The sequence below is a fragment of the Lithobates pipiens genome, unplaced genomic scaffold (assembly GCF_037356315.1).
Source record: "Lithobates pipiens isolate NorthernLeopardFrog02 unplaced genomic scaffold, aLitPip1_a1.2 Scaffold_30, whole genome shotgun sequence".
NCBI classification, from domain to species: domain Eukaryota; kingdom Metazoa; phylum Chordata; class Amphibia; order Anura; family Ranidae; genus Lithobates; species Lithobates pipiens.
Genome location: NW_027507791.1, coordinates 45,139,514 through 45,152,729, shown reverse-complemented (window position 1 = coordinate 45,152,729; position 13,216 = coordinate 45,139,514). Strand labels below are relative to the sequence as shown.

At 47.8% G+C, this 13,216-nt stretch overlaps 1 protein-coding gene across 1 annotated transcript in view; it reads left to right on the top strand.

Moving 5' to 3' along the window:
• LOC143942193 (uncharacterized) overlaps window positions 1-13,216 on the top strand; it is an 80,310-nt gene that overhangs the window by 16,972 nt on the left and 50,122 nt on the right. The gene's annotated exons all lie outside the window — the stretch shown is intronic.

Sequence of the window (13,216 nt, the reverse complement as noted above, 5' to 3'; positions counted from 1 at the left end):
ACCTGGGCAATCTCTAACAGTAGGACAATAAATCTACCCCCTTGGTCAGTATGCAGGTGAACAACTTTGTAAGCTAGTGATTTGTTTAGCAAGATGGCCACTCCCCTCGCATAGCTAGAGTATGTGGCATGAAATGCCTGTCTCACCCAGGGCCTGCGCAGGGCAAGGATTTTATTCCCCAGGAGATGAGTCTCCTGAAGAAAAAGTACATGGGGTCTGTGATTAGTCAGGTATTTAAACATCAACGCCCTTTTTACCTTATCATTAAGGCCCCGCACGTTCCAAGACACTAGTCTCAACGCCATGGAAGCAAATAATAATTATGATAGTACAGTAATACACATACAATATCCCAGTATCCCGCCAGCGAGCATGGTACAGGTCAGCACAACATTCAAAACAGGTGCATTTATCAGTGGATTCAGAGCGCACAGTGAGAAAAAGAAAAAAGAACAAGAGAACAGCAACATAATTAAAACAACAAAAAAGAAGAAAAAAAGAAAACCCACAACTCCCTACCAGCCAAAAGTGCCCCAATCGGTGAAAAACAAAAACCAATCGGGCACTAAAAGACATGACCAGTTTGATACCCAAAAACTTAATCAAAACTTAAACCTCCAGACTTTAGTCAAAAAAAAAAGTTCCGAAGCAGCAGCCGCTCAAAGCCGCTTATTCTGGTCAGGTCAAAAACCCTGTATTGGGGGGAAAAACTAATAAGTCCTTCAGTGTCCTACGTCCGGGGAGCTCCGAGCTAAAAGGAGGCAGCTAAAGGAGCTATAACAAAAAAAAAAAAAAAAAAAAGGCAAAGCAGAGTCAGGCAGGATCAACTTGAGAGATGGCAAGGCACCGCAGCAGCCCTAGGAGAGGCGGAGATCAGTACACCGTCCGCCGGCAGGAAGGATGAAACAAAGGCGTCTACCCATCCATTGGGAAGTAGCATCCCGTGAGTTCCGCAGCTGCCGTGTCAACAACCCGCCAGGAAAAAACAAAAAAACAAAAAAACAAAAACAAAAAACAAAAAAGGGCCAGGAGCCCACAGCAGGATAACAATGCAGGCAAGTAGTAGTACCCCCCATCAACGTAGGGAAAGCTGTAGAAGATTAGCGTAGAGTGATCAGCCAGTCATTTGCTTCCTCCGGGGTGTCGAAGAACTTCACTGATCCGTTATAAGGCACCCGAAGGCGGCTGGGGTATAACATGCTGTATTTAATATCCTTGTCCCGTAGGCGCCTGCGGATATCATTAAAGGACCTTCTCTTGCGCTGCAAATCTGCCGAAAAGTCCGGGAACAGTAGGATTGAGGAGTTGCCGTAAGGTAGAGAAGGGAGCTTACGGGCTGCGGAGAGGATCCTGTCCCGGTCCCTAAAATTCAGAAAACGGACCAGGAAGGGTCGGGGAGTCGCCCCTGGGATGTAGCGTCCTGTAGGAACCCGATGAGCACGCTCAACAACATATGTCGGGGAGACTTCCGGCAGGCTCAACAGCTTCTTGAAAAAATCTTCAGCAAACTCCGCTGGCCGATCACCCTCCTCCCCCTCCGGCAGACCTAAGACACGGATATTGTTGCGTCTTGCTCTATTCTCCGCATCATCAGCCTTAGCGACCAGCAGTTGCACCGTGCGTTGCAGGTCCGCTATGTTGTTGGTATGGGTAGCCGTGAGGTCCTCAGCTGCAGAGATTCGTGATTCTGATTCAGTCAGCCTGCCCCTGATCTTGTCCAGGTCGTTCCTAATAAAAGTACATTCTTCTGCAAGGCGGTCAATTCGTACCAGCATAGAGGCTTTACTCTGTTCAATGGCAGCCAGTATCACCGCAGTACTGTCCTGGGAGGGAGGGGTAGGCAAAGCCGCCCCAGAGGGGGAACCGGACTCCATGGCTAATTCCGCAAGCAGCGACTGCACCCTCCCAATAAGAGAGGGGTCCGGGTGAGCGGGCGGATCAGGAGCAGGACAGCTCAACGCAGAAGAGCTCTTGGGTCGATGTTTAGGGCCCATGAAGGGATGTGGGCCGCAGGCGTCCGTGAGCCTCCGCTCCTCACAGCTGCAGTCCCCCAGGTAGCAAGGCTCAGGCAGTGACTCAATATGGCAGGGCCCAGGGAGCTGGATGGATGGATGCAATGGCCGCCAGCAAGGGAGGATAGCCAGGGCCCTCAGTCAGTGCACCAGGACGGCCCCCCCTGCAATAAGAAGCAATGGCCAGAACTAAATAAAAGGAGCAGCAACCAAAGCACAGGGGCCAGGCCGACCACAGCACATCCCTCCCAGCCTCTGGATGCAGGCTGCAATTGATGCCCAGGCTGCGTTAGGCCGGACCAGGCCGGGGCAGTCTTTCTTACGGCTCCACAGCCTCCCCACCAGCTCCTGCCAGGCCTGTGATGCAGGATTCGGCCCCCCACCGGCCGACAGCCGCCTCCGCCGCTCCGCTGGTCGACCGCGGTGCTCGTCCGCCGGCCGGCCGGCCAGGAAAGTCCGGTCCGCGGCAGGCTTCACTAGGCCGCGCTAGGCCTCAGGCCCGAAAATCGCTCCAGCGGCCCGAGGAACAACGGGACTGCCCAGGGGGACAAGGGGGGCAGCGGATTAGTGAAGAGGAGCCCCTTACCTCTCCCACAGGCCCCGGATCAGGCCCGTTTGCTCCGCACAGGCCGGGAAGATGGCGTCCGGCACAAGGATGATGAACGGCCGTATCTCCGGCTCCACGGTCCCCCGCTCCACAATAATCTCTCCGGACACCTTACGGCAGAGCAGTAGTCCCTCCGGGCAAAAGAAAACTCCTTTTGGGCCAAGGAATTAGCAGGATGGCAAAGGATTAATATGCGGATGGCCGGAGCTCCCCAGACACACGTCCGCTCTTCTTCACATCCGGACACGCCCCCCCAATATGCTAATTTTTTGAGAAGGACCTGTATACAGTGGTGTGAAAAAGTGTTTGCCCCCTTCCTCATTTCCTGTTCCTTTGCATGTTTGTCACACTTAAGTGTTTCGGAACATTAAACCAATTTAAACAATAGTCAAGGACAACACAAGTAAACACAAAATGCAATTTGTAAATGAAGGTGTTTATTATTAAAGGTGAAAAAAAATCCAAACCATCATGGCCCTGTGTGAAAAAGTGATTGCCCCCCTTGTTAAAACATACTATAACTGTGGTTGTCCACACCTGAGTTCAATTTCTCTAGCCACACCCAGGCCTCATTATTGCCACACCTGTTCACAATCAAGGCATCACTTAAACAGGAGCTGCTTGACACAGTAAGGTCCACCAGAAGATCCTTAAAAGCTACACATCATGCCGAGACCCAAAGAAATTCAGGAACAATTGAGAAAGAAAGTAATTGAGATCTATCAGTCTGGAAAGGGTTATAAAGCCATTTCCAAAGCTTTGGGAATCCAGCGAACCACAGTGAGAGCCATTATCCACAAATGGCGAAGACATGGAACAGTGGTGAACCTTCCCAGGAGTGGCCGGCCGCCCCAAAATTACCCCAAGAGCGCAGCGACGACTCATCCAAGAGGTCCAAAAGACCCCACAACAACGTCCAAGGAACTGCAGGCCTCACTTGCCTCAGTTAAGGTCAGCGTTCATGCCTCCACCATCAGGAAAAGACTGGGCAAAAATGGCCTGCATGGCAGAGTTCCAAGGAGAAAACCACTGCTGAGCAAAAAGAACATCAAAGCTCGTCTCAATTTCTCCACAACACATCTTGATGATCCCCAAGACTTTTGGGACAACATTCTGTGGACCGATGAGACAAAAGTGGAACTCTTTGGAAAGTGTGTGTCCAAGTATATCTGGCGTAGAAGGAACACTGCATTTCATAAAAAGAACATTATACCAACAGTAAAATATGGTGGTGGTAGTGTGATGGTCTGGGGCTGTTTTACTGCTTCAGGACCTGGAAGACTTGCCGTGATAAAAGGAACTATGAATTCTGCTGTCTACCAAGAGATCCTGAAGGAGAATGTCCGACCATCTGTTCGTGTACTCAAGCTGAAACGAACTTGGGTTCTGCAGCAGGACAATGATCCTAAACACACCAGCAAGTCCACCACCGAATGGCTGAAGAAAAACAAAATGAAGACTTTGGAGTGGCCTAGCCAAAGTCCTGACCTGAATCCTATTGAGATGTTGTGGTATGACCTTAAAAAGGCCGTTCATGCTCGAAAACCCTCTAATGTAACTGAATTAGGACAATTCTGCAAAGATGAGTGGGCCAAAATTCCTCCAGGACGCTGTAAAAGCCTCATTGCACGTTATCGCAAACGCTTGGTTGCAGTTGTTGCTGCTAAGGGTGGCCCAACCAGTTATTAGGTTTAGGGGGCAATCACTTTTTCACACAGGGCCATGATGGTTTGGATTTTTTTTCACCTTTAATAATAAACACCTTCATTTACAAATTGCATTTTGTGTTTACTTGTGTTGTCCTTGACTATTGTTTAAATTGGTTTGATGTTCCGAAACACTTAAGTGTGACAAACATGCAAAGGAACAGGAAATGAGGAAGGGGGCAAACACTTTTTCACACCACTGTATATACAATCTCTATTTTCTATAATTGCCTTAAAAATCAATCAAATTAGGTATTTTCGTATTTTTTCAAATTATTAAAATGTTTTCAATCTTTTTATGAATATATATAGATATATATCTATATCTATATATATATATATTCATAAAAAGATTGAAAATTAAATTGAAATTGAAAATTTAAATATATATATATATATATATATATATATACATAAAAGGATTGAAAACATTTTCCCAAAGAAATACCCAAGCGAAAAACAAAAGCACACATGTACATCATAATACAGATAATATCACAAATGGCATCAACCCACTACACATAGGATACCATCCATGAGGTCAATGAATGATGCTGATTAGTGGGAATATCCTGGGTATTTTCGCTTGGGTTTTTCTTTGGGAAAATGTTTTTATCATGTTTAAATTGTACCAATACATTTTCAATCTTTTTATGAATACATGTACAATCTCTACTTTCTATAATTTACTTAAAAAATAAAAAAAATTTGAGGTATTTTCGTATTACCATAAACTCTACATTTGGAGAGGAGTCAACAAGGCCTATGATGAAAGGTCTACCATTCCTACTGTGAAACACGGAGGTGGGTCGCTGATGTTTTAGGGATGTGTGAGCTACAAACGCACAGGAAATTTGGTCAAAATTGTTGGCAAGGTGAATGCAGTATGTTATCAAAAAATACTGGAGGAACATTTGCATTCATCAGCCAGGAAGCTGCGCATGGGACGTACTTGGACATTCCAACATGACAATGATCCAAAACACAAGGCCAAGTCGACCCGTCATTGGCTACAGCAGAATAAAGTGAAGGTTCTAGAGTGACCATCTCAGTCTCCTGACCTCAATATCATTGAGCCCCTCTGGGGAGATCTCAAATGTGCCATTCATGCAAAACAGCCCAAGAATTTCCAGGAACTGGAGGCTTTGTGCCAAGAGGAATGGGCAGCTTTACCATCTGAGAAGATAAAGAGCCCCATCCACAAATGCTACAAAAGACTTCAAGCTGTCATTGATGCTGAAGGGGGCAATACACAGTGTTAAGAACTGGGGTATGTAAACTTTTGATCAGGGTCATTTGGGTAGTTTCTGTTGTCATTATGATTTAAAAAGAGTAAACAGTAAAGTTGATTGATAATAAATGGCTTCAGCCAAACACTAACCATGAGTGAAAGATAAGTTGCATATGATGGGCACTATACACTGAGGCTGCAATTGATGGGCAAAGTGGCTGTAATTGATGGGCACAGTGGCAGCATTTGATGGGGTGCAGTGGCTGCATTTTATGGGCACAGTGGCTGCATATGATGGGCACAGTGGCTGTATTTGATGGGGCACAGCGGCTGTATTTGATGGGGCACAGCGGCTATATTTGATGGGGCACAGAGGCTGCATTTGATGGGGCACAGTGGCTGTATTTGATGGGGCACAGTGGCTGCATTTGATGGGGCACAGCGGCTGTATTTGATGGGGCACAGTGGCTGCATTTGGTGGGCACAGTGGCTGCATTTGATGGGGCAGAGAGGCTGCATTTTATGGGACACAGCGGCTGTATTTTATGGGACACAGCGGCTGTATTTGATGGGGCACAGCGGCTGTATTTGATGGGGCACAGCGGCTGTATTTGATGGGGCACAGCGGCTGCATTTGGTGGGCACAGCGGCTGCATTTGATGGGGCACAGCGGTTGTATTTGATGGGGTACAGCGGTTGTATTTGATGGGGCACAATGGCTGCATTTGGTGGGGCACAGTGGCTGCATTTGATGGGGCACAGCGGCTGCATTTGATGGGGCTTAGCGGCTGTATTTGATGGGGCACAGTGGCAGCATTTGGTGGGCACAGCGGCTGCATTTTATGGGCACAGTGGCTGCATATGATGGGCACAGTGGCTGTATTTAAAGGGGGACAGTGGCTGCATTTGGTGGGGCACAGTGGCTGCATTTGATGGGGCACAGTGGCTGTATTTGATGGGGCACATCGGCTGTATTTGATGGGGCACAGCGGCTGTATTTGATGGGGCACAGTGGCAGCATTTGATGGGGCACAGTGGCAGCATTTGATGGGGCGCAGTGGCTGCATTTTATGGGCACAGTGGCTGCATATGATGGGTGCAGTGGCTGTATTTGATGGGGCACAGCGGCTGTATTTGATGGGGCATAGCGGCTGTATTTGATGGGGCACAGTGGCTGTATTTGATGGGGCACAGTGGCTGCATTTGGTGGGCACAGTGGCTGCATTTGATGGGGCACAGCGGCTGCATTTGATGGGGCTTAGCGGCTGTATTTGATGGGGCACAGCGGCTGTATTTGATGGGGCACAGTGGCAGCATTTGGTGGGCACAGCGGCTGCATTTTATGGGGCACAGCGGCTGTATTTGATGGGGCACAGTGGCTGCATTTGGTGGGGCACAGTGGCTGCATTTGATGGGGCACAGTGGCTGTATTTGATGGGGCACATCGGCTGTATTTGATGGGGCACAGCGGCTGTATTTGATGGGGCACAGTGGCAGCATTTGATGGGGCACAGTGGCAGCATTTGATGGGGCGCAGTGGCTGCATTTTATGGGCACAGTGGCTGCATATGATGGGTGCAGCGGCTGTATTTGATGGGGCACAGCGGCTGTATTTGATGGGGCACAGCGGCTGTATTTGATGGGGCACAGTGGCTGTATTTGATGGGGCACAGTGGCTGCATTTGATGGGGCACAGCGGCTGTATTCGATGGGGCACAGTGGCTGCATTTGGTGGGCACAGTGGCTGCATTTGGTGGGCACAGTGGCTGCATTTGATGGGGCACAGTGGCTATATTTGATGGGGCACAGTGGCTGTATTTGATGGGGCACAGTGGCTGTATTTGATGGGGCACAGCGGCTGCATTTGATGGGGCACAGCGGCTGTATTTGATGGGGCACAGTGGCTGCATTTGGTGGGCACAGCGGCTGCATTTTATGGGGCACAGCGGCTGTATTTGATGGGGCACAGTGGCTGCATTTGGTGGGGCACAGTGGCTGCATTTGATGGGGCACAGTGGCTGTATTTGATGGGGCACATCGGCTGTATTTGATGGGGCACAGCGGCTGTATTTGATGGGGCACAGTGGCTGCATTTGATGGGGCACAGCGGCTGTATTCGATGGGGCACAGTGGCTGCATTTGGTGGGCACAGTGGCTGCATTTGGTGGGCACAGTGGCTGCATTTGATGGGGCGCAGTGGCTGCATTTTATGGGCACAACGGCTGCATATGATGGGCACAGCGGCTGTTTTTGATGGGGCACAGTGGCTGCATATGATGTGGCACAGTGGCTGCATTTGATGGGGCACAGCAGCTGTATTTGATGGGGCACAGCAGCTGTATTTGATGGGGCACAGTGGCAGCATTTGATGGGGCGCAGTGGCTGCATTTTATGGGCACAGTGGCTGCATATGATGGGCACAGTGGCTGTATTTAAAGGGGGACAGTGGCTGCATTTGGTAGACACAGTGGCTGCATTTGATTTATTTATTTATTTATTTTTTTCTGTTTGTTTGTCCCCTGCCCCCAAGAAAAATTTTGAGCACCAGCCCCCACTGCTTCTCATGACTTCCCCATATCTTCTATATGGTTTAATAACACAATATGAGATGTTGTATAAGCAGATGAGCTGCAAGGTGCTGTTGCCTGTCCTGAGTTCCCTGGGTCTTCGGCCTGAACCCAGTGACATACAGGGGCCGGAGCACCAATGGCTACATTTTAAGAGATCAGAAGATCAAACAGAGGGAAGACAGTGGAAAGGAAGTAAAAAAAGAAAAAGAAAAAGAAGAGGTGATACAGAGCACAAAAAGTTTCACACACTTTTTAATATGCTATGCTCTAAGCTTCACAGCAGTTCAATCACCCAGGGTACCCCATGAAAAGAGGAAGGGAAAGTGATATTCTCAGGGTTTGCTTGAAGACTCTTTATTCAGAAAAGGAACAAGCTATATAAAACATTTTGCCCTCCCTTTTTCTCTGGATAGGGTATTGTACATCAGTGGTGTATTTAGGTTTTATACTGCCCTAGGCCTGACTAAATTCATGCACTCCCTAATTTAAATATGACCTACCCTTCCTATCAAGGCCACAAGCCCTGTCATCTGGTGTGGTTTACAAAGTGCCACCATAGGCCTGGCAAAGTGCCACCATAGGCCTGGGGCTTGTCGGCCAAAAATGTTGCTTAGTCATAACCTAAGACTAATGACTAAGCTAAGTTTTTCGAGTGAAACACATCAGTTTGCTGCTTTCTGTCTGTATCGTGATTATGTTTTGATACTTTCTATGGATTTTATGGAATAAAGAATATCATCCTCTGCAATCTGGAATGTGGTCACCTTCTCTTCTATATTGGATTTCACATTCAGATCACGGACAGGACCAGCACCCAGTCATCAGAGGGAGGATCACTTCATCTGGTGCAGTGTTGCTTTTCCCGTTCACTACATACAGTGTTCCTGATCACCAGCACACCAGTCACAGTGTTCCTGATCACCAACACCAGTCACAGTGTTCCTGATCACCAACACCAGTCACAGTGTTCCTGATCACCAACACCAGTCACAGTGTTCCTGATCACCAACACACCAGTCACAGTGTTCCTGATCACCAACACCAGTCACAGTGTTCCTGATCACCAACACCAGTCACAGTGTTCCTGATCACCAACACCAGTCACAGTGTTCCTGATCACTGCCACACCAGCCACAGTGTTCCTGATCACTGCCACACCCGTCACAGTGTTCCTGATCATTGCCACACCTGTCACAGTGTTTCTGATCACCAACACCAGTCACAGTGTTCCTGATCACTGCCACACCAGCCACAGTGTTCCTGATCACTGCCACACCCGTCACAGTGTTCCTGATCACTGCCACACCAGTCACAGTGTTCCTGATCACCAACACCAGTCACAGTGTTCCTGATCACCAACACCAGTCACAGTGTTCCTGATCACCAACACCAGTTACAGTGTTCCTGATCACTGCCACACCAGCCACAGTGTTCCTGATCACTGCCACACCCGTCACAGTGTTTCTGATCATTGCCACACCTGTCACAGTGTTCCTGATCACCAACACCAGTTACAGTGTTCCTGATCACTGTCACACCAGCCACAGTGTTCCTGATCACTGCCACACCCGTCACAGTGTTCCTGATCATTGCCACACCTGTCACAGTGTTCCTGATCATTGCCACACCTGTCACAGTGTTTCTGATCACTGCCACACCCGTCACAGTGTTCCAAATCACTGCCACACCCATCACAGTGTTCCTGATCACCAGCACACCAGTTACAGTGTTCCTGACCACCAGCACACCAGTCACAGTGTTTCTGACCACTGTCACACCAGTCACAGTCAGTGGGTGCTGGTGGTAATTTTTTTTTTTCAGTGCACCCACATGATACCCCTCCTTCCCCCGCCGCTTCGGTCAGTTGGGTCCAGAGCACTATGGCGGGCATCACGGGCGGCAGGTATCACGGGCGGCTTCTTCCTCTTCTGCTGCTCTCCTCCGTGGGCATCACGGGCAACAGGCATCATGGGTTTCAGTGGACTGTTCGTTCGTCGTGTGTGGCCAAGTCCGTCCATGCTAATTTTGAGCGGACTGTCCGCTGAAACTGTTTGACGAACAAAGTTGAGCGAACAGTCCCCGCGTGTGTACGCGGCCTCACAGTGTTCCTGATCACCAACACCAGTCACAGTGTTCCTGATCACCAACACCAGTCACAGTGTTCCTGATCACCAGCACACCAGTCACAGTGTTCCTGATCACCAGCACACCAGTCACAGTGTTCCTGATCACCAACACCAGTCACAGTGTTCCTGATCACCAGCACACCAGTCACAGTGTTCCTGATCACCAACACCAGTCACAGTGTTTCTGATCACTGCCACACCAGTCACAGTGTTCCTGATCACTGCCACACCAGTCACAGTGTTCCTGATCACTGCCACACCAGTCACAGTGTCCATGATCACTGCCACACCAGTCACAGTGTTCCTGATCACCAACACCAGTCACAGTGTTCCTGATCACTGCCACACCCGTCACAATGTTCCTGATCAGTGCCACACCCGTCACAGTGTTCCTGATCACTGCCACACCCGTCACAGTGTTCCTGATCACCAGCACACCAGTCACAGTGTTCCTGACCACTGTCACACCAGTCACAGTCAGTGGGTGCTGGTGGTAATTTTTTTTTTCAGTGCACCCACATGATACCCCTCCTTCCCCCGCCTGCTTCGGTCAGTTGGGTCCAGAGCACTATGGCGGGCATCACGGGCGGCAGGTATCATGGGCGGCTTCTTCCTCTTCTGCTGCTCTCCTCCGTGGGCATCACGGGCAACAGGCATCATGGGTGGCTTCCCCTGCTCAGTGGCTTCCGTCTCCGCCCTCCTCCTCGGCGGCCAATCGGAATGCTGCTCCTTTCAGCCAATCAGGAAACAGGTCTCAGACTATTTGCTATTGCCACACAACTGAGTGGGCTCAGTTCACAGTGCTCTGCATCCCGAGCCCACCCTATTTTGAATCCTATTTGAGCCTCTGGCTCTAATCACGTGCTTCAAAAAAAAAGCCCCTCCACATTGGAATTCATGCATCCTGCATTAGGATCAGATGCATGGATGGGGGGGGGGGCGGCGCCTGTGCGCCCTTAATGGACGGTCACAGTGTTCCTGATCCAATGTAGAAGAGAAGGTGACCGCACTCCCGATTGCAGAGGATGTTATTCTTTATTCCATAAAATCAATATATAGTATCAAAGCATAATCACCACACAATCATGATACAGATAGAAAGCAGCAAGGTTGACGCGTTTCACAAGAAAATTCACTTTTTGAAGAAAGATTTTTTTATTTGCACACTTTTATAACAGCAACTAAGGAATACGTGTTATCTTGTTTTTTTTTCCTTTATATAGGCAAAAAAAAAACCCAGTGGTGATTAAATTCCCCCTAAAAAAAACCTCTATTTGTGTGAAAAATGTTCTAAAAATTCATATGGGTACATTTACTGGGTACAATTACTCAGGCATGCAACATGCCTGAGTAATTGTCATTCAAAGTGTGACAGTGCTGAAACTGAAAAATGGCCTGGGCTGGAAGGGAGTCAAATGATGATAAAACAAATCCATTAAAAGATATGTAAGCCACAAATTCCACCAAAGATGTATATTGTAAATGTAACACACTATCAACGTGTTTTGCTGGCCGCTTCTTCAGGATAAGTGCTACTCTGTGGAAAAACATATAATCCAAAAGAATATATACAATATAGCATAACACCTGAAAAAAAATACAAATATTAAATTGAAGTTATAATAGTGAATATTATAACATTTTTATGTTTCCACAATGCAGCACCCATCCTGAGGAAGCAACCATGGCCAAACGTATTTATAGTGCATGGTACATTTGCAATTTACATCGGGATTTTTGTCTTACTTATCTTTTTTAATGGATTTAAAATATCATCATTTTAATCTGTATATACAATAAACTTTTATCTGACTTTTGGTCAGAGGGTGGCTACATTCTTTCTCCATGGTCACACTGTATATAGGAATGTAGTCACCCTCTCTCGCTCACTCCTAAGTCCTAATTCTCTCTGGCCAATCGAGTCTCAGGACCCGCTTCCTGATTGGCACAGGAAAACTTTAGTGAATATAAATTCTCTATAGTCGCACAACTTGGGGGGCTCATACCCATTTTTTAAGCCAATTAGACCCTCGGGCTCTAATCATGTGCTTCAAAAAAAAAACCCATTGAAATCCTTGCCTTGGCCCCCTGCTTGAGATTAGGGGCCGGGTGCATGGATCAGGGGTTTCAGAAAGTTCTGGTAGAAAGGTATGACACACCACTACAAACACCTTCCTCCACTGGAGACATGGACATCTAGACAGGGCGTAACAATAAATTCCACCCCCCCCCCCCCCCGCCACTGCTCTTATTGGGGGGGGGATGGTTATTTATGACTCTGCATTGCCTGTCATTGACAACATGGGATCCTCCAGCTGAAGAGAACTACAGGTGACATTGTGGGGTTGTAGTACTCAGACAGGTGGACACAGAATGTCCAGATCTCCAAGTCATGGCTCTGTCCTGGGGTCCCCTCTGGCGTTGTATCTTCTTCCACTCCATCTGCTGTCTGACATGAAATGTGGTGAGCTCAGGGAGCGGGTAGGGTTACAGCACTCAATAGCTGAAGAGGCAGCAGGAGGTGGAGGAATTTGTCTCATGAGTCCCTCCCTCTATCTCATACTGGGTGGCCCCTATATGGGTGGAGTTAAACTGAATCATGCTATTGGCTGCTGCAACTACCAGTTAGTTACCACTAAATTACCGTCACCGACATTGACAGACAAGAGTAAAAATAATGGGTTCTTACAAACTGTCCATGAATGAACAGACAGTTGGCAACCCCAAAGCATATATAGAATAATTATATCACCTTATTGTTTTATCCATATATATTTTGCTGGACTTTTTTTTTACATCATCTTCATGGTTCATTTGCTGTTATCATATATTATATATTAGTCATATTGGATGACTTTATGTCTATTTGCGCCCTTTTTTATTATTTTATGTTTATTTGTTTTCACTCATTTCTGGTGCTGCATCAGAACACATTTTTTTGGTTTTGGCTCCGTCTCTCATTTT